Raw genomic sequence first — 24306 nt, 5'->3', positions numbered from 1 at the left:
CTCGGAAATCGAAACCGGATCCTTTCTCCCAGAGGTGCCAGTGCTTCATCGTTAGAGAGTCGGAGGAACTGCAGGAGAAATGCACCGCCAGGCTGAAGTCGAGGGCTGTGGCTGTGAGGCGTACTCGAAGGAGCGACAGGAGCGTCAGATTTTAATGCCAGACTTCAAATTATCAGACAGGTTTAACATGTGGTAGCGCAGAAGTAGGTACAGCGACAAATTGCTGTTTTTATCTCCAAATTACTCACTGATCGTCAATGCAGGAGCCAACGAGCCGAAATACAAATTAATGAATTGCTTCATTTCTGGACGCAGTTACTTCCCGCCTTACGTGCACCGTTTAAGCCATCACGCATAGTAGCACGTCTACTTTACTTAGTAAAGCATCAGGAACGTCTGCTGTGCGTGTGAGTTTACTGGCCTTTTCTATGCCACCAGGTTTGTAGGCAAAAATTATTTGTGTCTTTTTAAGACAAAATTAGTAACGTAATTTAGAAGAACTTAATCAATATGACCGTCTAAGTGGGAAAATGTCAACTTAATTTCAGACACATCGCTAAACAAGTGAATGAATGGATCTGTTTCGTAAAAGCTTAGTAAGTGATACGCTAGATTATTATTAATGACAATTTTAATGTCTTAACACACTAATTTGTGTAAACAGGAATGCGTTCATTACTCTACGATGGGTTCCAGTCATAGCCGTCGTCAAATCGAAATAAAACTTGAAGCGCAGATACGATGTATCATGTCAACAATGGTATTGCACGCTACAGAGATGAGTGCCATACACTAACACATCACGGAGACGCACTGTACGGTTGTTGATTTGAGACACTACATCTATACTTCAAATTTTAGTTTGATCTGACGATGGCCATCGACGAAACACATCATGGAGTAAAAAACCCATTGTCGCTTGTAATAATTATGTGTTTAAACTGCTAAAATTTATCACCAATGCCTATAAGAATCTCCTTTGCTGTGTGGTGAAATGTCAGTGCGGTTGTGTCTCAGTCAGAGGCAAGATAAGCCCAAATTCACGATGCTATAGGTGAAGGTGTTGCCGAGAGCAGTGAGGAAGGTGGAAAAGAATGCCGCCTCGAATACGCCAATGAAACATTTCAAGAAGTTCGCTGAAGTGTGGAGTCCTGTGGAAAATTTGCCTCGCAGGCACTTGCTCACGTCAGAAGTACCTGCGACGCGAAAATGCGAGTAATAACGCTATTGTATCTGTAGTAACTCGTGCAGTCCAACCAACATTTGCAGCTAGGAGATAGGGGCAGAGATATATTTGTATCCGCAGTTAAGAGTGTAGTTAAGTTCGCGGGATCACCACATGATGTTAGCGCTAGCGCAACAATGTTTCCGTATAACAGTAGGTTACCCTTATTGAGTAAACACATGACTCTCTAGAGATCTGTGGTGCGGACGTCTCTCTGATGATATTTTGTAGTGGTTTACGAAGATGTAAAAGATCAAGCTTCGAGCAGTGATTAAGTACTCCATAAAGAAAGATATAAAAGCAAAGCTCATATTCAGAAAACAATGCGGGTTCTGCTCGTTCATACTCAATGTTGCCAAGTGCACAAAGGACCTTAAATTCGGTAGCGTCGGCTTAGATGATGATATGCACAGTCCTCGCCCAAAAAGTGCCACTACCCCAGAAATTATTGCGTAAGTGTATAAGACGGTCATGGAGGATCGCCGACAGAAAGTTTGAGGAATTTCTGAAGCTGTAGGGAAGTCATCTGAACGGACAGATTACATTTTAATAGCGGAATTGGATACGAGAAAATTATCTGCTATACGGATGCCCAGGCTCATAACGCAATATCAGAAATGAATGGGAATGAAAATGTCGGAACAATGTTTGCTATGTTTTCAGAGCAACCAACAAGTTTTTTTTCACCGGTTTGTGACCTCAGATGAAACTCGCACCCACTTATGTTCCCAGAGAGAAAACAACAAAGAAGTGGAAAATGATGATTCAACTCCATCAAAGAAAGCGAAGGCAATACGATCGGTCGGAAAAGCCATGTCCTCAATTTCCTGTCAAGCGATAGGGGTTTGCTGAAGATGATCTTCCCATAAGTCAAACAATTACGGGACAGTACTATGATAACCTCATGGACAAACTACAGCAAACTATATGTGAAGAAAGCCAGTTTTAGCAAGGAAAAAAGTTTTCATCAAGACAATGCGAGCCCACACAAGTGTCATTGGTATAGCAAAAATACATGAACTAAATTACGAGTTGTTGCCACAACCACATTATTCGCCTGATTTGGCTCCATCAAACGTTCATCTCTACCCCTGGATCAAAAATTTCCTCGGTGGATGGAGGTTCTCTTCAAACGAAGAACTGACAGCTGAAGTTGACGGGTATTTTGCAGGCCTAAGAAGTCTAAATTTGGAGATGGAATGAAGCCATTGGAACATTGTTTGACCGAAAGCAATAGTGTACACTGAGACTACGCTGCAAAGTAAAAAAATGTTTCACTTAGGTGTGTCATTTCTCTTTAAACTACCCTCCTGTTATTTTCACAGAATTGTGATATCCTGTCCTCATATCTTATATCTGAAAATCAAAGGATGTCAAAGGCAATGACAAGGACTGATGTGAAAGTGTCATCCCAGATGCCAATGCCATCTGGTTTCTAGAATGAAAATGTTGTTCTAGTGATGAACTGTAAATGAAAAGGACGCACATTCATAGAATAATACTCTACGAGTATAAGGATCAACATCCAACTCGTGCCTTAGTCCAACTCTGTGGATGTTCCACGTGTATTTTAAGAGTGACGTCTTTGGTCACGTTGTGCACAGTCTCAACATCTCGCAGCAGTCAGTGACCGCTCCGCTACGAGGTGAAAGTCTGCATCCACCATCAGACCTTTGGCTTTGCTGTGTCATCCTATACAACAACTTTTCTTCTGTAACGTTGGAAACCCTCTATGAAGTCTGTAAGAAGAGGAAAACAAAACAAAGGATACCACGTTGAACTTTTCTTGATTTCTGTAGCGCATTCTTTTAAATACAATAACAGAATGCTTTCAGTCAAGTCTGGAGATTAAATCCTGAGACACGTTTTATGCACACTTTCCGTACGAAGTTAACCTCTGTAAGTGTTTCTCGATCGTTGATACTTCACTGATCGATATTTTAAGGAATAAAAACGATCGCAGGATACATTCAGTGACCGTATTTGTAAACTACGTTTCAGTAGCTGTTGGGTTCAGAATGAGAACTTGAAATAAAAAGTCGCGATGCATTTCCAAAACTTATCAAATTTTAGAAGTTATGTCATGTTCAACAAGCTCAAGAAAGAAGAACCGCAAAGAAGAAAATTGATCTACTATTCGCGACGAAAGTATTTGGTAGATACTAGTACAAATGTAGGACAATGTCTTGCGCAGTTTAGGCAGACAGTCTAGTTTTTTTAATCAACCGGTTTGATGCGCTCCGCCGCGAATTCCTCTGCTGTACTAACCTATTCATCTCAGAGAACGACCTTCAACTGCCGGCCGGAGTGGCCGAGCGGTTCTAGGCGCTTCAGCCTGGAATCGCGCGATCGTTACGGTCGCTGGTTCGAATCTTGCCTCGGACATGGATGTGTGTGATGTCCTTAGGTTACTTAGGTTTAAGTAGTTCTACGTTCTAGGGGATTGATGACCTCAGATGTTAAGTCCCATAGTGCTCAAAGCCATTTGAACCATTTGACTTGCAACCTAAGTCCTCAATTATCTGTTGAATGTATTCCTATCTCTGTCTTCCCTTTGCAGTTTTTATCCTCTACTGTTCACACTACTGCCATGGAAGTTATTCCCTGATGTCTTTACACATATCCCATCAACTTCTCTTGGATTCTGCCGAGTGTCCCCGCATTCGTTCGTTGTCTTAACAGTAAATTCCATCTTTCTATAGCACCAAGTTTCAAACGCTTCGATTCTCTTCATTCCTGTCGTTCCCACAGTCCACGATTTACCACATATATGCTGTGCGCCACATTCTACAATTTTTTTCTTCAGTTTATTCTTCGCCAGAAATGCCCTCTTTACCTGTGCTAGTCTGCTTTTTATTTCCTCCTTGCTTCGTTCCTCATGTGTTATTTTGTTTACAAGGTAGCAGAATTCCTCAACTTCGTCTACTTCAGGGTCACAATGTTTGATGTTAATTTATCATTAACCTCGTTTCTTCTATTCGTCATTACTTCAGTCTTTCTTCGGTTTGCTGTCAGTACATGTTCAGTACTCATTACTACGTTCATTCCATTCAACAGGTCCTGTAATTACACAGGTCTGCGACATAAAAATTCTTTAAAATTTATCAAGTGATTTTTATAGTGTTTACAACTCTGATTTCGGGAAAAATAGTGAAAAAATTCCACCACGTACAGTTATTTCACAAACTGTTTGTCTAGTTTTAGAGTTTTCGATATTTCAGCATTCTAGTGAGTTTGAATTTTGGTTTTTAGACTCCATAAACTGTTATTTAGTCGTTTTTATACGTAAAATAAAGAGTAATTAGGAGAAACCAGTAGTATTTTCATGTCAGTGCCTGTCTGTTGCGCTGCCCCTTCCGCCACCATCTCCAAGCAGAGAGCTTCTACTATTATCCTTCAGTTCACAGTACCTCTTCACTCTCTGCTTTCACGTGTTCACTTGCTTTCTCTGTGAATGGGACAGTAGAGACAGAAAGAAACACTATATAAAGAAAGCTCGGCCCTTGAGAAAAACCTTACAGGTAGGGGTTAAAAATGTTGAGAGTAAAAGCCTTGTGGATCCCAAAAAAGTGTTACTTCCACCACTTCACATTAAGTTGGGGCTGATGAAACAATTTGTTAAGGCATTGCCAAAAGAAGGGGAGTGTTCCAGGTATCTTTTTGGACAGTTTCCTGGTTTATCCGAAGCAAAGCAAAAGGAAGGAATCTTTATCGGACCAGACATTAGAAAACTAATGACAGATCCCAACTTTGTGGACAAAATGGAAACAAAAGAAACGGCAGCATGGATATCTTTTAAATTAGTTGTTACCGATTTCCTAGGAAACAAAAGAGATCCATACTACAAGACAATAGCCCCAGACATGCTCGACAACTTTAAGAAGCTGGGCTGTAACATGAGCATTAAAGTTCATTTTCTCCACTCACATCTTGACTACTTCCTTGCAAACCTTTGTGGTGTAAGTGAAGAGCAGGACGAAAGATTCCACCAAGACATCAAAGAAATGGAAAGAAGATATCAAGGAAGATGGAACGTCAACATGATAGCGGACTACTGCTGGATGATAAAAAGAGATGATCCTCAACGAGTCCACAGCCAGAAAAGCAATAAAAGAAGCTTAGACAGAAAGCAAAAGCGTTATTGTAAGGACGCGTAAGCTTGAAGAGAAATGGAAGTGTACTGGAAATGTAGTTTAGAACGTGATTTATAAATAAAATAAAATTTCAAAAAAATTCAAACTCCTGACATTCCACGCTCCGACCGACTCGCAGAATGTTATTCGGAGGGGTCTAATCCGGAATCTTTTGCCAACGGAGATATCATCATGACACTTTTCCAGTTACAGGCCACATGTTCTACGGATACATATTACAAGACTTTAATACAGCGGTTTTCATTGCCTTCTGCATCCTCAAGCCGTTGGTCACTGATCACTGTTCTGTCTTCTTGTGATAGTTTCCAATCCGAAGCGCAATAGGTTGTCATGATGCTTTGTCCGCTGCTTCGCTCTTTGATAATTTAGTTGTCAGAACGTGGGTGACATCTAATGTTGGAAGTCTTCGGCTGACAGTGTTGTAGAATTTTTTTCAAAATTTATGCTGCAGCTAGGTTAGAGCCCGGTTCCCAGCCATATGCGCCGAAGCTACTGGTTTATCATCCGAGAGGTGGCGTAGATGTCTTTCCCGCTACCGATCAGAAAATCTTCGCTACTGACCACCGATTTTGGTTCATTCAAGCATACGCTGTCCTGCTTAGACTAGCTTAAATAGGGGGCTTCAGTCACAGCTCAACAGTGTGTTCGTAGCCCTTCAAGATGCCTGTCAGTTACGCCAATGAAATACTGTGGGAACTCGGTCGAGAACAATGTCTATGGGAAATGCTTGGTTGAAAGCAAATTGGAAGTTAGCATCTTTTATGGTCACAAAGAAAAGCACATAGATGAAAAGAATGGAATATTTATAAACCAACCAAATGTAATATCTGCGAAAAGTGATTTCGTAAGTGACTGTGTTTGACTTCTTCTTCTGTTTCTGAACGATGAGAACGCTGCAACATTTCAAACGACGACGCAGTGAGAATCTGTTTCTGACGTGTATTCATTTTCGTCCATATATGGACATAAGTCATCCTTTCACTACAGCCGTTATTACTGAAGAGAGTGAGGAGTGCTAATTCAGGCTAGGAAATAATTAAAATAACAGTCGGACGATAAATTTGATATTTCAGTGTTGCTAATTAGTGTCTAGGATACTACACGGAAGAACAGAGAGAAATATTGAGTAACAGGTAAAGATATTACAGAAGCAGTTCTGATGTAGCGCTTAGTGACGGAAGAACTAGTTATGGAATCAAAGATACGATAATGACGTTTCTGGATGCACAGCAGATGGAACTGTATCTGAAGACATCCAAGAACAACTGGGATAAAATGAAAGAAAAAAAGAAAGAAGCGAGTAATGCAAAGTTTCAGTTAACCTCCTCTTCTGTTTAAACTGAATGTCAAAGAAGGAATGAAATGCGTGAAGAAAACTTGAAAACAGGAATAAAGGTGCAAAGGGAAAAATTAGCAAACCTTGTCTTTCTTGACCAAGATATTGAGTAAAAATCTATTGAGTGAGAAAGGCTAGCTACTTAGAACAAAATATCGATTAAGCATTAAAAATTGAAGAGGCGTATTAAATGTAATAGAACAGTGAATAGCAACTGCTAAAACATTTAAATAGTGGAAGACGTACTGGAAGAAACGTAGGAATCTTCTGTGAAGGGAATGAGCAACGTGACGCTTTGGCTACAGACACGGCTGGAGATTGGGGAACAAACCCACGTCTTTAATTTTTAATAAAGATATTCGCCAAACTGTAGTGCAAATTGAGAACTTATTTCGTATTTTCGCTACGTTTCGGCAATCCAATATGCTCTCTTCGGGCTCCATATGCACCTCTCAGAATTTATCGATATTGTCACACTGGGGCCATCTGTTTCTGGATGTCGTGAATTTTTAAGTGCTTCATTCGACGACTTGACTGTTGCAGTCAACTCACGTCATGAATTTTCAAGTGCTCCATTCGAGGACTTGACTGTTGCAGCACTTGGAAATTCACGACATCCAGGAATAGATTGCCCCAGTATGCCATCATCGATAATTTTTGAGAGGTGCATATAATGTTCCAATCCGAGCATGTGCTCTGTTTCTAATGTCCTTGTGTTGTCGACGGACGTTAAACCGTAATTTTCGTCTCTTTTTGTTATCTAGAATGAGGAGAAAGTTATATCCAGTAGGAGAGTTTACTGGCAGCACGTATCACGTCGCAGCACAGCGATCTACGAAGGTAAAACGTGACTGTGCGAAAACCTACGAAGAACACACTGGGAGTCTTTGGAATGTGGTACCAGAGAAAGAGCTTGAAAATAACTGAAAGTGACAAAAGAAATGAAGTGGCAATAGAAAGACAAAGTCTCAAAACTAGACGTAAGGTTTACGTTAGAGTCAGCGGTCATGTAAGAGCTCTATCTATTTGCAAATATTTTTATTTTCCATATTTCACAAATCATCAGATTCTGACAGGATTTCATTTTATTGTCATGAATAAAATATACACTACTGATGATCTTGTGACTTTTGCATTTCTTCTTATTTCCGTACTTGCTAAGAAAAAGTGGGAGGAATTCCACCTCAGATTAGTGATATATTGCACCCCGGCGAGAACAGTGACACAAGTACCAAAACATGCACGAAAAATATAGGGAAATGAACTACCAACAATACTTATCCGTAATTTAAAGGAAGCATGTACTACACAAAAAAAAACAAAAAACAAAAAAAAAACCACCCGCACCACGAAGTAATTGTCGGAAGGCAACGGAAATCAGCGAATGTGATGTAACAAACAACCGATAAAAATTTCAGAAAAAACTTCATGATTTATTCAAGAGAAAGAGATTTAAAAATCAAGCAAGTCAATATAGCGTTCGTCCTGTGGCAAATTCTGTCCAAAGGCGCGTCATATGGTCAAAATGCCGAGCTGGCGTGAGGGTCCTGCCCATAATGCTCCAAACATTCTCAATTGGGAAGAGATCAGGTGACCTAGCTGGCCAAGTTAATGTTTGGCAAACACATAGATAAGCAGTAGAAACTCTCGCCTAGTGGGGGCGGGCATTATCTTGGCGGAATGTAAGCCCAGGTTGACTCGCTATGAAGAGCAACAAAACGGAACGTAGAGTATCGGCCACTTACAGATTTGCTGTAGGGTGCAACCAAAGTAGTCCCGCTATGAAAAGAAACAGCAGCCCAGAACATCCCTCCTGGTAGTCGGGCCTTATAGTGAGGAACTGTCAGGCAGGATCCCATCTCTGGGGCGTCTCCAGACACCTCTTCGCTGGTCATCGAGTTTTTTTTTTTCGGAGTAGGACTCATCACTGAAGGCAGTTCTACTTCAGTCAACGAGATTCCTCCAGTATGCGTGTTCAGTGAGCTGAAGAATGCGCCGTCACGTACTGTGACCTTTAAATGAGCCGGCCGCGGTGGTCTAGCGGTTCTGGCGCTGCAGTCCGGAACCGCGGGACTGATGCGGTCGCAGGTTCGAATCCTGCCTCGGGCATGGATGTGTGTGATGTCCTTAGGTTAGTTAGGTTTAAGTAGTTCTAAGTTCTAGGGGACTTATGACCTAAGATGTTGAGTCCCATAGTGCTCAGAGCCATTTTTTGAACCTTTAAATGAGGGTCTTGTCAACATAACGCCAGCACTTGTTTGTAACTATTGGCAACGTATGCATGTCACTGTGAGGATATACAGCACGTCATCTGACATTATCCACCACGATTTTCGATGATACTCTTGTTTCTATTGAGTTTTCATATCACGCGTTAGCAGTAAGTACGGTTTCATTTTGATGGTCGGCAATGGCCGAAACTGGTAATGTGTAAAGTATAAACGAAAAATATTTGCGACCTTTACTGAACTACTGAAGTGAATTACACTGTGCAACATAAATGTTTATGAGCACAAACAAAAGCTAATGGGGCATGTCTAAATGGTTCAAATGGCTCTGAGCACTATGGGACTCAACATCTTAGGTCATAAGTCCCCTAGAACTTAGAACTACTTAAACCTAACTAACCTAAGGACATCACACACACCCACGCCCGAGGCAGGATTCGAACCTGCGACCGTAGCAGTCCCGCGGTTCCCGACTGCAGCGCCAGAACCGCTAGCATGTCTAAAGACACCCAGATATACACATCCGGACACCTGGTTGAAGATGACTTACAAGTTCGTGGCGTCCTCTATCGGTAATGCTGGAATTCAATATGGCGTCGGCCCACCCTTAGCCTTGATGATAGCTTCCACTCTCACAGGCATACACTCAATCATGTGCTCGAAGGTTTCTTGGGGAATGGCAGCCCATTCTTCACGGAGTGCTACACTGAGGAGAGGTGTCGATGTCGATGAGGCCCGGCACGAAGTCGATGTTCAAAAACATCCCAAAGGTGTTCTAGAGGATTCAGGTCAGGACTCTGTGCAGGCCAATCCATTACAGGGATGTTATTGTCGTGTAACCACTCCGACACAGGCCGTGCATTATGAACAGGTGGTCGACCGTGTTAAAAGATGCAATAAATATCCCCGAGTTGCTCTACAACAGAGGAAGCAAGAAGGTGCTTAAAAGATCAGTGTAGGCCTATGCTGTGATACTAACAAGCAAAACAACAAGGGTTGCAAGCCCTCTCCTTGAAAAACACGACCTCACCATAACATCTCTGCCTTTGAATTTTATGTTGACACTACACACGCTGGCAGATGACGTACACCGAGCATTTGCCATACCCAAACTCGGCCATCGGACCGCCACATTGTGTCGTGATTCGTCCTCCACACAACTTTTTTCCACTGTTCAGTCGTCCAATATTTACGCTTCTTACACCAAGAGAGGCGTCGTTTGGCATTTACCGCATGATGTGTGGCTTATGAGCAGCCACTCGACCATGAAATCCCAGTTTTCTCATCTCCCGCTTAACTGCCTTAGTACTTGCAGTGGGTCCTGATGCAGTTTGGAATTCCTGTGTGATGGTCTGGATAGATGTCTATTAGACATTACGACTCTCTTCAACTATCGTCGGTTTCTGTCAATCAACAGACATGGTCGGCCTGTACGCGTTTTTGCTGTACGTGTCCCTTCACGTTTCCACTTCACTATCACAACGGAAACAGTGGACTTAGGGATGTTTAGGAGTGCGAAAATCTCGCATACAGACGTATGATACAAGCGGCACCCAATCACTTGACCAATTTCGAGGTCCGTGAGTTCCGCGTGCGTCCCTTTCTGCTCTCCCACGGTGTGTAATGACTACTGAGGTCACTGATATGGAGTACCTCGCAGTAAGTGGCAGCAAAATGCACCTAATATGAAAAACGTATGTTTTTTGGGTGTCCGGATACTTTTGATCACATGGTGTAACAGTAACTGGTTTCACAACGGAAGGGACAGTAGAGATGAAAAAACTGTGTGAACAAACAAAGAAATGAATAGCTTGAGATAGAGTAGGTACGGAAAGCTAAAAAGATTTAAGGTGGACGTGAAGTAATAGAGGATGGTACTTAATAAACTAGGTAACTTTATTTTTTCCATAATTTTCAGATTCTTAGGGTATTAACTAGACTTAAATTTTTAGGATGAAGAGAAAAAAGAAACACGGCTTTGACATCTACGACGTTTTCATTTACTCACTAATTTTCGTCAGCCGAAGCCTGCATCATCGGGTGACAATTGACTCGCAAATGGATATAAAGCAATTCGGAAAATTTATCCAGCGTTATAACACTCTGTTGTCATCTGATAACAAGCTAAGAATCCGAAAATAGTAACTGTCACATTATTTAAAGAATGAATTTATTTATTGTTATTACTACCTTACTACCGATAGAGATTTCAATTGATAATTTTAGAATGAAATTTGTTTGTCGTGAGTATGCACTAACATTTTTATTATTGAAAAATAGAATATAATTTAATGGTTATTTGAGAGTCAAACCTAACAAGTTTTGGCACTGATCAATTTTAGATATCTAACCTCGTCCATTCCAGCCCCTATGTTGGAAAATGCACAGTTAACTGTGAAGTCGGTGGCAGCGCCGTTCCACGCACAGTGCGTGTATCTGTCCAGATGCTGCATTCCTGAGGCCGTTACGGCCCGCAGCGTAGTTTGGCGACAACGACGACTTTCACTGGTACTGACCGACCGGTCGCACTGCATTGGCACGCTACGCCTTCTGCTGTTCGAGAAACGTTACCCTCGCTTTGAGGGCGCAAGTTGTTTTCTGTCTGCGTAAGTAACACTTCGACAAATCAATACACCTACGATTGTACCGTAATTATGTGTAATTCTGGCTTAATTAAAACATAATACTGCTAGTGAAGTTCCGAGACAACGTAATAAGTGGGGCAGTCGTGATTGGACTGGCGCGTAACCTAATGAACAAGGCCAGACACTCCGCCACTGCGGGTTATTTGTGGATGGACTTGGACAGAAGATTAGGTTTTCACATCAAAACTAGGTAATCAGAGACGGAAGCAAACTAGGATTGGGGAAGAAGAGTAGGGAAGAAAATCAGTCGTATCATTATTAACAGGGAAAATGCCGGCATTTTCCTTAAACGATTTTGAGGAACCACGGAAAGTCTGCATCTGGAAGGCTGAACGGGAATTTGAACCCATGATCTTTCGAACGCTAGCTCATTGTGCTAACAATTCACCACCTTGCTCGCCTCATATATTTTTTGATTCAAACGGACGTGTTGCGGCCTAGATACTCGTAACGTGACATCGTTCGGTGTGGTAAGGCCTGACTTAGAAAATACATTGACCAAAAAAAATCGCAACATCAAGAAGGAGGTGTGCGACATAAACGAAAGTCGGTAGGCGTGTTTCTCCATTTAAAAGATGATGTCCATCCAGATTTCGCTCCATCGCGTAAGAGTGACGCCAGTACTGCCGTTATGAGGATACAAATCAGGTTTGCTTCAAATACATGCTGTAACGGTCTTGAGCGTTAGTTACATTGAGACTGGACATGGTGAGTTGATATTAGTCAAGAATGCCTTCAAGGCGACAAAGAAGCTATTATATACACCTCACTGAGCTCAAAAATGGTCGATGGCTCTGAGCACTATGGGTTCAAAAAATGGCTCTGAGCACTATGGGACTTAGGTCATCAGTCCCTTAGAACTTAGAACTACTTAAACCTAACTAACCTAAGGACATCACACACATCCATGCCCGAGGCAGGATTCGAGCCTGCGACCGTAGCGGTCGCGGGGTTCCAGACTGCAGTGCCTAGAACCGCTCGGCCACCACGGCCGGCCTTACTGAGCTCGAGCGAGTTAGTATTACAGGGCTACCAGAAGATGGATGTTCCTTTTGCGATACTGCAGAAAAACTTGACAGGAATGCAGTAACTGTACTACGTGATTGCTGGCAGCGGTGGTCACGGGAATATACGGGCGCAAGAAGACCGGGCTCCAGACGGACAAGTGGCAAAGCCAACAGGGAAGACCATAGTGCTCGGCATATGTCCCTGGAGCACCGTACTGCGTTTACATCACCAATATGAGCTGCAGTTGTCACCACAATGACGGAACGTACTGCTACGAATCGGTTACTTCATGGATAGATCCAAGACAGACGTCCTGTAGCGTGCATTCCACTAACCCCAAACTACCGCAATTCGCGACTTCAGTGGTGTGAATGAGCGGGAGCTCATTGTAGGGCAAAGTGGAGGTCTGTTGTGTTTTCTGATGAAAGCTGGTTCTACTTCGGTGCCAGTGATGGCAATGTGTTGGTTAGAAAGAGGGCAGCTGAGGGCCTACAGCCAAAATGTCTGCGTGCTAGACACATTGGAGTTACGATTTGGGGTGCCATTTTTTACGGCAGCAGGAGCACTCTCGGGGCTATCCCACGCACTCTGACTGCAAATTTGTACGTCAGGCTGGTGATTCGGCCTGTTGTACTGCCATTCAGGAAAAGCATTCCAGGTGGTGTTTTCCAACAGGATAACGTTTACGATTTGGGGTGCCATTTTTTACGGCAGCAGGAGCACTCTCGGGGCTATCCCACGCACTCTGACTGCAAATTTGTGCGTCAGGCTGGTGATTCGGCCTGTTGTACTGCCATTCAGGAAAAGCATTCCAGGTGGTGTTTTCCAACAGGATAACGTTTGCTCATATAGATTTTCAGTGTCTCGATATCGCCCTGTCCAGTGCCGCATAGTGCGCTTCCGAATTCCCTTATTCCACAAGGGCAATGACGAGGATACAAAAGGCCTGTTGAGGACGAGGCAAGGCTCGCGAAAAAGGTCACTGGAGCCATAGCGAGGTGATGCTAGTAGATTAGGTCGAAATTATAATATACAGTATGTGGGAGAAAAATATTTCGCGAGTAGTCTGGCATACACGAGTTTATAACCTTAAGAATAAAAAGGAAGTATCGTCGTTTCATTTTATCTGTTACTTGAAAGTAGTTACTACAAACAATGGCGGTTTAGTCTTGGTGAAAGATACGGTCGTATCATCCCTCCCAATATTGTCTGCGAAGGGAGGTTAAAGAGATTAAGCACTTGCCATTTGTTGACGTCTTTTCCTTTTGACTTTGATAAACCTATTACTCTAGGGCGGAACAACGCTTTGGAACGTCCTATGCTTTGGATCGTCCCATGTACCCGAGTCAAGAAGCGAAATATCGCACGTATAGTCTCATTTTCTGTCACGTAGTCGTATCCTCTGACGATTTGGCGAGGTAAGTAAGAGAGGTATACACAGACGCTACATTTCGAATCTGTTTTATATTTAGAATGTGGAACCACTTGGATAGCTTACTAGTCATACCTAATAGTAAGTTGTAATGAGTGGAAACATGTAAACCCCCCTTCCTAGGACTCTTAAAACCGAAGAAACATCAGAAACCACATATTCACCCAGCAAACTATTGTTAGAGACAGAAAAACATCTTTCACAGTCAACTTAAATCTATAGCGAGATATTACTGACGCTGTGAGACGTCAATCTCTTTGAAATAAATCAGGAACAAAGCTGTTGGACAGAATTTCTTTGCAGTATAGTGCGTGGGAAGGAAAGGAATTGTTCTATCAGTTTGGATCTGCGCAGAACCTCCGCTTTCCTTACCTTACCAGTCCATCTAATTTTCAACATTCGTCTGTAGCGCCACATTTCAAACACTTCAAATCTCTTCTGTTCCACTTTTCCTACAGTCTATGGTTCACTACCACTCAATTCAGTGCTCCAAACGTACATTCTCATAAATTTCTTCCTCAAATTGAGGCCTACGTTTGATACTAGTAGACTTCTGTCGGCCAGGAATGCCCCTTTTGCTAGTGCTAGTCTGCTTTTGATGTCATTGACCGTCCATCATGGCTATTTTGTTGCCTAGTTAGCAGAATTACTTAACTTCATCTACTTCGAGACCATTAATCCTGATATAAAATATACAGATGTTCTCATTTCTGCTACTTCTCGTTCTCGTGTTTCTTCTGTTTACTCTCAATCCACGGACGTCAGATAGTATATCGCCATATTCTTACATTCAACATATCAACGTTAATAGTCGTTTTGTTGCCACATCCTACAATGATTTTAGAAGTTATGATGAAATATTGTACTTCCTCCTTTCATCTATCAACTGAAGTATATCTTCTCTTACTCATGGTTCCTCCGCAGTTACCTTATTTGCACCAACGTTTTTCTTTCCAACTTTTGTAGTACCTATTTTTTTCCAACTTCTGTGATTGCTATTTTTACCCTCTTCAGCTGAACTGCCTGCTGAGCTATTCCTTATCGCAGTATATATAGCCTTAGAGGACTTGAAGCGTATCTCTTTATTCCTTAGTACGTCTGCATCACACTTATTTGAGTATTGATTATTCCTGACTAATCTCTTAAATTTTAGCGTACTCTTCATCACTACTAAATTATAATCTGAGTCTCTATCTGCTCCTAGGTATGCTTTACAGTCCAGTATATGATTTCGGAATCTCTGAATGATCGCGATGTAATCTAACTGGAATTTTCCCATCCCTCCCGATCTTTTCCAGGTATATCTCCTCTTATTGTGATTCTTGAACAGAGTATACGCTATTACTACCTAAAATTTATTGCATAAGGCAATTAGTCTTTCTTCTCTCTCATTCCTAGTGCCAAGCCCATATCCTCGCGTAAGCCTTTCGTCTACTCTTTCCGTTACAACTGCATTCCAATTCTCCTTGCCTATTACATTTTCATCTCCATTAACGTACCGTATTACTGTTTCAATACCCTCATATACTTTCTCTATCTCTTCATCTTCAGCTTGCGACGTCGACATGTATACCTGAAGTATCGTTGTCGGTGTTGGTTTGCTGTCGATTCTGATAAGAACAAGCTCATCACTGAACTGTTCATAGTAACACATTCTCTGCCCTACCTTCGTATCCATAATGAATCCTACTGTCATTATATAATTTTCTGCTGCTTTTGATATTGCAAACTCCTGACATTCCACGCCCCGACTCGTAGAGCGTTATCCTTGATTATTCAATTTTTTCTTAAGGTCGCCTCACCTTTGGCAGCCCCCTTGCGGAAATCCGAATGAGAACTATTCGAGAAGTTTTTTCCAGTGGAGAGACCTTCATAACACTTTTTCAGTTACAGGCCACATGTTCTGTGGATACACATTATGTGTCTTTTGTGCAGTAGTTTCCATTGCCTTCTGCATCCTCAAACCGTTGATTATTGCTGATTCTTCCTCTTTAGCGGCAGTCTTCCACCCAAAAGGCAAGAGAGTGCCCTGAAACTTTGTCCGTTCCTCCACCCTCATTGACAAAGCCGATGGAAGAATGAGGTAGCTTCTTATACTGGAAGTCTTCTGCTGACGATGCCGATAATTTTTATTTAAAATTGAAGCATTAGTTGGATTCCACGCCAGGACCAAAATCATTTTGGCTAGTAGTCGAAGAGGATACCCCTAGACTACATGTGCTTGTCAAGTGATGTACGTTTATTTCTGATGTGATAGTAATACGTGACGGGAAAATCGTTAATGAGGAGAATGTGATTCAAGAGATGGTAATAAATCAGATGAGAGAGTAGAAAAGAATGTTGAGCCCATACTAAGTCTCAAAAAATGTGTTGGTATCAGTGCTGATTGTATGTAAACATATTAAATAGACATGCAGCAAGAGGAAATGACTGCTTCCGATATAAAGAATGCTTAGGTTAAACGTATAGCGTATAAAGGTTAAACGTAGTGTAAAACATTGTATCTTGGGACGTAATTGAGATATCTAATCCTTTACGCTCCTACTCTCACGACCACGAGGGTTAGGTACGACTATATGCTTTTTTCCCCTGGAGATTGAATGTGATTCCAGCCAGAAACTGTAATTCACATAGTATCACAGGACGCCACTAGATCGCAGCTTCGTCCATTTTGCGATGTTGTTGTGCTTGGTTGTGCTGTGTCGTTGCGTGAGATGTAGTGGCTTCGTCTTATCTGTAGCAGTTGTGTTAGTTTATAATTCTGTAAAATTGCTTGGATTCACGTTGTGTCTGGATATCCCAAAGTATTTGCATATTTTTGAAATATCCGTTTTGCTTGGTTATTGCACTTGTGGTGCTTGAAAATGTCTCCACCATCACATTCGTGAGGATTAGGCGTTTTTACATTCTTCCTTTATGGGGTTAGTTGTGCTCAACAAAATTTTTTTCGCATCCTTGCATGCTGATTAATGCAATATTATAATCTTCTATGCAATTACTTGTATGTACTTCCAAATACAGTTATTTAAACACCACTGTCTCGAAAATATACATGATGTAATGAATTGGAACAGCTTTCGAGAATCAGTGGACTTATTGAGGAAGATATATGAAGTTGCTTGATGGATCAGATTTAGAAGTAATCAGTGAAGACGATTCTGAAACTTTGTTTGAGCCAGAGAACATTTCTGCATCGAGTTACGATTCTGGAACAAATGAAATAGCAGTTAAAAATGTGTCAGAATCTTGAAGGAATAATAATCTAATGGTTCAAATGGCTCTGAGCACTATGCGACTTAACTTCTGAGGTCATCAGTCGCCTAGAACATAGAACTAATTAAACCTAACTAACCTAAGGACATCACACACATCCGTGCCCGAGGCAGGATTCGAACCTGCGACCGTAGCGGTCGCTCGGTTCCAGACTATAGCGCCTAGAACAGCACGGCCACTCCGGTCGGCGGAATAATAATCAACCAAAAGCAGAAACTCTCATAAAAGTTAATTCTCTACAAACTTATAGGGGGAAAAATGTGTCGAAGAAGAATTTATTTAATCGTCAGCATCACTAAGGACCGTTGGATTTTCTAGAATACAGGTACAATACACATTTTGTCTCTTGGTTACCTTGATATGTTTTGTTCTGTTTTCAAATCAATTTTCTTTTTAGTTTTCAGATCTTTAATTCTTTAAGATTGCTGAAGTACATACTAACCAGTGAAATGTGTGGAAGCATGGCAAAAGCTCAGATGATAATGAACTTAGGAAACTTATGGCTGTCAACCTGTGTATGGATTGCCTCTGATTTCCTCGATTCAGTTCGTACTGGAGCATTCTATATGGTTATACTTCAGTTTCAATAGTCATGTCAAGAGACAGATTTCTGGCACTCAGTAATGCTTTTCATGTGATTGCTGTTTGCTCTTCCCCAGATAATAATAACAAATTGTGGAAAGTACAGCCAGGTCTTGATGTAGTAAGAAATGCGTGACCGAGTCTTCCACGAGGCCAAGCAACATACTCAATTGATGAACAAGTGATACCATTTACAGGTCACTGTCCACTGAGGCAGTCTGCAATAAACAGACCTCGACCAGTTAGATTAAAGAATTTTGTACTTACTACATCAGTTGGTCCTGTGTTAGACTTTGAAATATATCAAGGCGATTCAACTCCTCTACGAACTAAGGGTTTTGGATTAGGCCCTTCTGTGATATGAAGGTTGGCACAAACTTCATCTCAAGAAAGCTTCGTCTACTTTGACAGATACTTCACGTCACTGACTTTATTGCAGCAATTGACTGAAATGAAGCTCTATGGAACTGGAACAGTTGTGGCCAACAGAATAAAGGGATTGCCTCTCTCCAAGATGGCTCGTGGACAAAGCAACATGTTGCTCGGAACCATGATTTAGTAACTGTAGAGTGGAAATACTGCAACATATTATCCATGGCTTCAAACTGCTGTGGCTCTGCACCGACTGAGCCAAAACTGAAAACAAACATATTGAAGTCGATTGTCGTTCTGTGGTGCATAAATACGACCAAAAAGATAGTTGGAGTCGATGTTTGTGACCAGCTGATGAAACGCTATAGAAGCTGGTTCAGAAGTAAAAACTGGACATGGAAAGTAATATTGCACTTTTTGGACCTCGCTGTGGTAAATGCATGGAACCAATACAAGAGAAGCATCAAAGGCGATAATATTCTAAGAAAAGAACAGAAAGATTTACTACACTTCAAATTAGAGGCAGGGGATAATTTTCAATACCAAATTATTTTATGTTTATACAAATATTATTTGATATTATTATATGTTCCCAGGTAGCAGAAGGACTGCTTGCGGTTCCACCTGCGCACAGAAGAGTCTTCAGTGACGTTGAGACTGAACAAGATGAAGACGAATTTCCTGTAGCCGAAAGGTCTAAATTCTTTAATCCACTTACTAAGCTTCCATGCAGTGATAAGTGTTATGGTGGATATGAACATTTTCCAAGGCTGATGATATTCCAGCACCACACACTTGCAATTACGAGCCATGCAAAAGTCGCAGCAAAACGCGATGTGAAAAGAGTAATGTATAATTGTGCCTATCGGAGTACAAGACATGTTTTAAGGACTTTCATGTATCTCCCAACTAAAAATGAAGATGATTTTCGTTTAAAACAGCTACAGAAAAAGTTAGTCTTCAGAGTTAAATAATGTACATTATTGCAACTACAATAAAATTTGTGTTCTCTAAAGTATTTTGTATTAGTATTTACCTGACCCTCATGATCGTAACGGTGCCCCCGCACGTCGCCCCTGCCCGCAAGATTTTGAAATCGAGTATTTTTTTCTTATTTTTCTAGTAACATTTAAAGATTAATGACGAAGAAAAAGCATTGGGAAATGAAATCACGTTTCAAAAATTCTTCATCTCGTAAAAGGTTAGTGGTGGTTTTCTTCTACATGTGTGGTAACTCAACATGTTTTTTGTTTTAGATTTTAGATGATACTTCCGACATATCAGTGAAGGAACAGCTATCTATTTTTCTCAGATATGTTGATAAAAACTTCAAGTTTAAAAAGTTTTTATGGGCTTCTATGAAGGAGCTTCAACAACTTCTAGCAGACTGTTTTAAGTTGTCGAGGATGTCATAACATGTTTATTCGTCGACATAAAATACTGTCGTAGTCAATTCTACGATACCGCGAACAATGTAAGTGGACATTTAAAAGGATTATAAAGTAGGATTACTCTGTTGGAGTCGATAGCTGAATTTGTTCATTGTTCCGCTATAGAACTGCAGGTTTTGATCAGCGCACATTTGACCGATATCTGGCCGAGCGGTTCATCCAACTGACGAAATATAGGGCAGCGTATTAAATACAGGCCGGCCGGAGTGGCCGAGCGATTCTAGGCGCTACACGCTGGAACCGCACGACCGCTACGGTCGCAGGTTCGAATCCTGCCTCGGGCATGGATGTGTGTGATGTCCTTAGGTTAGTTAGGTTTAAGTAGTTCTAAGTTCTAGGGGACTGATGACCTCAGAAATTAAGTCCCATAGTGCTCAGAGCCATTTGAACCATTTGACCGATATCAAAAGCATCAGGTTGTGAATAAGTTCCAGAACCTTTGAGTCATATCTTTGATTGAGGGAATCCGCAGCAACATCAATTATTTAAAAAAAATATTTGTCTGTACATTTACTCCGGCGGTTGGCGCGCATGAGAATGACTAAATTTGTTGTAGCGTTTTGGTATCTTCCTTTTTCTAGGCCAAACTGGTTCATCAGTGGTAAGTTCCTCCACTTTCCCAATGGTTTCATTCCACAACTCAAAAAACATATCTCTTTGTGAAGCTAAAATTGCAGACAAAGTTCCCGCCAATGTTTCGATATCTCGGTATAAGAATGATTTCTTCTGGAAAGAAGAATGAAGTTGCTCAGTACTGCTACTGACTGTCATGTCCTTTAAAATGCAGTAGAAACGTTGTATCTTCTCGTCAGCCAAAGAATTAAAAGATGGAAACTTCTGGTATCTTTTCGTACTTTAAAAAGCTTGGCCCAACACGTTCGAGACACCAGTCTGTAAAAGCCCTTTGTTATGCTTGTGTCTATTAGGCTACTTAAGGCTCCAAAAAAAATAATTTGACATGGAAGTAAAGGGAAGAAAGAGAGCAAGCTGTTGTTTTGAAAAAGCAGTTAGAGAATTGTGAATTAATTTTTCAGATAGTGCTGCAGTCGAAGATTTGCAATTTAGAGTCTCAAATTATGCAATCGGAAAATGTACGGCTTGATAAAGCGCGTTCTCTTGTTCAGATGCAGCTGATAATTTATCTTGCTATCGACACAATTTTTAAGAAGCAATGTCATTGGCTACATCTTTGGCAAAGAAATGGAACATTTTAATGACTGTTTCGACATCATTGTAGCCATGCAGAAGAGCAAAATTTAGGATATGCATAATGTTAATAATTATTTTTCCATAATGTATAAATTCTGCTTTCGACGAAGGGATTCACAGTGCATTCACAGTGCGTTCTTCAAAATGAATATGACAAGGATGTATCCAGTAAAATCTCAGACCAAAAAAGCTCTGAATAAAGAAGTAGACTAATTAACATCGGTAGTTGATTAAAAAAACTACTAGTAACAGAGAATTCAATCGAAGCTGTAGCGTTCCAGATTAATGCACAAAATACTACCTGTTTTTAACTTGTTTCCTCGGCTGAACACTTATTTTTGATGCTCATACTTATAAAGAACTATCTGTGGAATCCTGCGGCCCAAGAGAGGGTTAGTGAACTCAGCTTCCACAGTATCCGAAGTGATTTATTGATGCCAGTGAAATAAGCAATGCCTTCCATCACCGAAAGTGTGCCGTGTAGTCCAGTTTCTCTAGGGGCAAGGTGAGTACAGTGAGGTTTTACAAGAACAAATCAATCACACAATAGATAGAACTATAGGCCTATGCTTATTGATATTAACTGCCGATCACTATAATGTATTTAATTTTTAATAACATATAACAGTATTAATAATTTTTGTTTATACTTTGAATATAGTAAACGAATGATCTCTGTTTATATTACATGGGATTTTACAGCATACTACATTAAATTTCTATTTCTGCCTGCTGTAGCGAAAGTTACGTTAGTTAATGATAGGTTTTACATTTTATCTTAGGGGGTCGGGATTTTTGCAGGCGGGTCCGTATCGCGTACGCTACGCATCTGGGTCTGGTGTTTCGTCAAGTCCATTTGAGCCCGAGTTTGATCTCATTTCTGTTGCTTTTAAGTCAGTTGTGTTACTAACTGAGCTAGGACAGTCTCAACATATGCTTATAGTACCGGCATATTTTACTTTATCACAGCACAGATTTTTGTGACGCAGGCATTGTTCATTTCAAAAAATATCGAGACTCCCCAGGAAACATACACTACATTCCGCCATTGATATGCACTCAAAGAAGTTTTGGAAAGTTCGCGTCTTTGGTGTGTGGGGCCCCTATACTTACACCGAGATTTCAGGCATAAATAATCAGAAAATTTTAATTTATAGAACATTTAGTTTTACAATTATTTAACTGCTGTTTAAATACTTCTTGTTGGTTTTATTGTATTAAATAACGGTTACAGTATTTTACTTTTTATCACTCAAAAGCACATACTTTTGTGAGGTTTCTTGAACAGTACACATAGACGAACTATTAGAGAATTGAAGTTTACGTTCTGAAAAATTCTAGTACCTCTGCAGAAAGTAAATGTTTACACAAAACTAAACTCCAGGGTTTAAACTTGCACGTAAAAATTGCACTACAAAAAGAATGTCTGAAAAATTGACGTTCAGTGGTGGGATCAACATTTATATTTACCATCATTCAGAAAACATTCGATTTTAATTAACACTGTAAGTATTTTATTGGAGAAAAAGGAAGGTGCCAATCGCCATCGTCACGAAGTTTTTTGAATGATCTTTATTACGTTAGCAGAATTGTGATCACAGGCTACTGCAAAATCGTCTCTTTTTTCGCCTATTTCTTGATCTAAATTACTGATATCTTCCTGGCCCATCGTCTATAAATTTTATCAGTCTTAGGATAGATAAAATTTAGTTTCCTGTGAACATATTTTGAAGTATACTGAAAAAAGTGAACAAGTATAGTTCATGAGGCGCCGTCAAGAAAGTTCCGAAGGGCAGCAACTACAAAGAAGGCGATAATGTAGCCAACGATGAAACATTGTAGTATTAGCCAGTTGGGGTGGGGGGGGGGGGAGGGGATTGGGGTGGAGGTTAAGCATTCCGCCAGAATTGAGCTCGGACAGCGTGTTCGAAAATTCTCTCGCTGTCTTAGAGACAAAACACCTCTCGTGTTAAGGTTTAGCAGCAGTCCTCAGACAGCAGAAATCAGAAAAAACTCGTAGCTTTCGGTCAAATAGCAAGTTTTCTTCGGCTTGCACTCGCCGACCTTTTAGATTCTACTCCACCGTAGAGACGTAACGCTTAAACTCCGTTGCTGAACGTAGCGAGCTGCCTAGACGTCGGCTGTGCCAACAAAGCGCATTGTTGTCACATAAACCACTTTAGCGATATACTGTGCTCGCTAGTAATCTGCTTGGACGACATGATTGAGTAGAAATGATACTGGGACAACAGCGTGCGTTTTATGTCGCAGATTGAGGAAAGGTTTCTTCTTGTAGGCAGAAGATGGGAACATGAGGGGTACAAGAACACAATAGGTTAAATCTTTAACCGATTTTTCCTTTTGGTTTCTTTTTTTTTCGGTTAATTTTTGTGCTCTCTCTCAGTCTACGCCCTTGGCGGGAGCCTGTCTCGCCACGCACTGAGTACGGCCTGGTAGCTCTATATGTATATCTAGAAAAGTAAACTATAATTTCTTGGCTGAGATCTCGAGGTGGACAAACAAAGCTGTTAACGGCCAGCAGATGTTATACCAAAAGCCTGCAGAGGCAGTATGTCTGGAAGGAGACTGAACATCAGAGATTACTGCGCTGCTGGCATACACTTGGGGCAACAATGGGCACGGAACGTCACTCACCTCTGCGGAGCGCGAGCGTCGTCGCGGTAGTCGTTGCTAGGCGACTGCGTTAGCGATGTATTCGGCGGCTTGCCGCTACGCCTACTGGCGCCGGGACGCGCGCCACGACGCCTCGGGATCCGCCCCCACCTGCCGCCCCCCGCCCCCCGCCCCCCGCCCCCCACCGCCCGCCAGCTGCGGCGCGTGAAAGTCGCCTGCTGGAAGCGGCTGCAGCGAAAGTGCTGCCCGTCGCTGGGTATGCACTGCGCGCGCCAAGCCTCCGGTGCCTTCCTCAGACCTTCCAGTGGCTGCTTGCCAGCCTCCGCGGCGGTAAGTCGGAGCTCTGCCTCTTCGTTCCAAGTCAGCCAGTGTCTTATGCACGCTGTTTTCTTAGGGTGCGACAGTCTGAAACCAGAAACCTGGTGCAAGAAAAAAAGCAAGAGCTTGTGCGGCCGAAGCTTGCAAAGCCGTACTGCACCTGATACCAACGACTCAAAGTACCCATTACTCAAAAGTTGGTGTAAATGAATAACGGCGAACGCGGTACTCGAGAACACTACGAAGTATGAGTTACGTGCAGTTATTCTGTTTTCTCGAAATTAAATTAAGCGGTGCATGAATGATGTGCATATGTTGACGGTCATCAAATACACTGCTAGCCATTAAAATTTCTACACCACGAAGATGACGTGCTACAGACGCGAAATTTAACCGACAGGAAGAAGATGCTGTGATATGCAAATGATTAGCTTTTCAG

The 24306-nt window shown here is 41.5% G+C and overlaps 1 protein-coding gene across 1 annotated transcript in view; it reads right to left on the bottom strand.

Annotated features, from left to right (window-relative positions):
• Positions 1-23684, bottom strand: part of LOC126176692 (uncharacterized) — a 109576-nt gene extending 85892 nt beyond the window's left edge. The window contains exon 1 of the mRNA XM_049923855.1: positions 23571-23684. The gene's annotated coding sequence lies outside the window, so the exon portion shown is untranslated. The remainder of the gene's footprint in view (positions 1-23570) is intronic.
• Positions 23685-24306: the final 622 nt, after the last annotated feature.

Source organism: Schistocerca cancellata, chromosome 3 (assembly GCF_023864275.1).
Source record: "Schistocerca cancellata isolate TAMUIC-IGC-003103 chromosome 3, iqSchCanc2.1, whole genome shotgun sequence".
NCBI classification, from domain to species: Eukaryota; Metazoa; Arthropoda; class Insecta; order Orthoptera; family Acrididae; genus Schistocerca; species Schistocerca cancellata.
The sequence above is the reverse complement of the archived record's forward strand: the minus strand, read 5'-3'. Positions and strand labels throughout refer to the sequence as shown.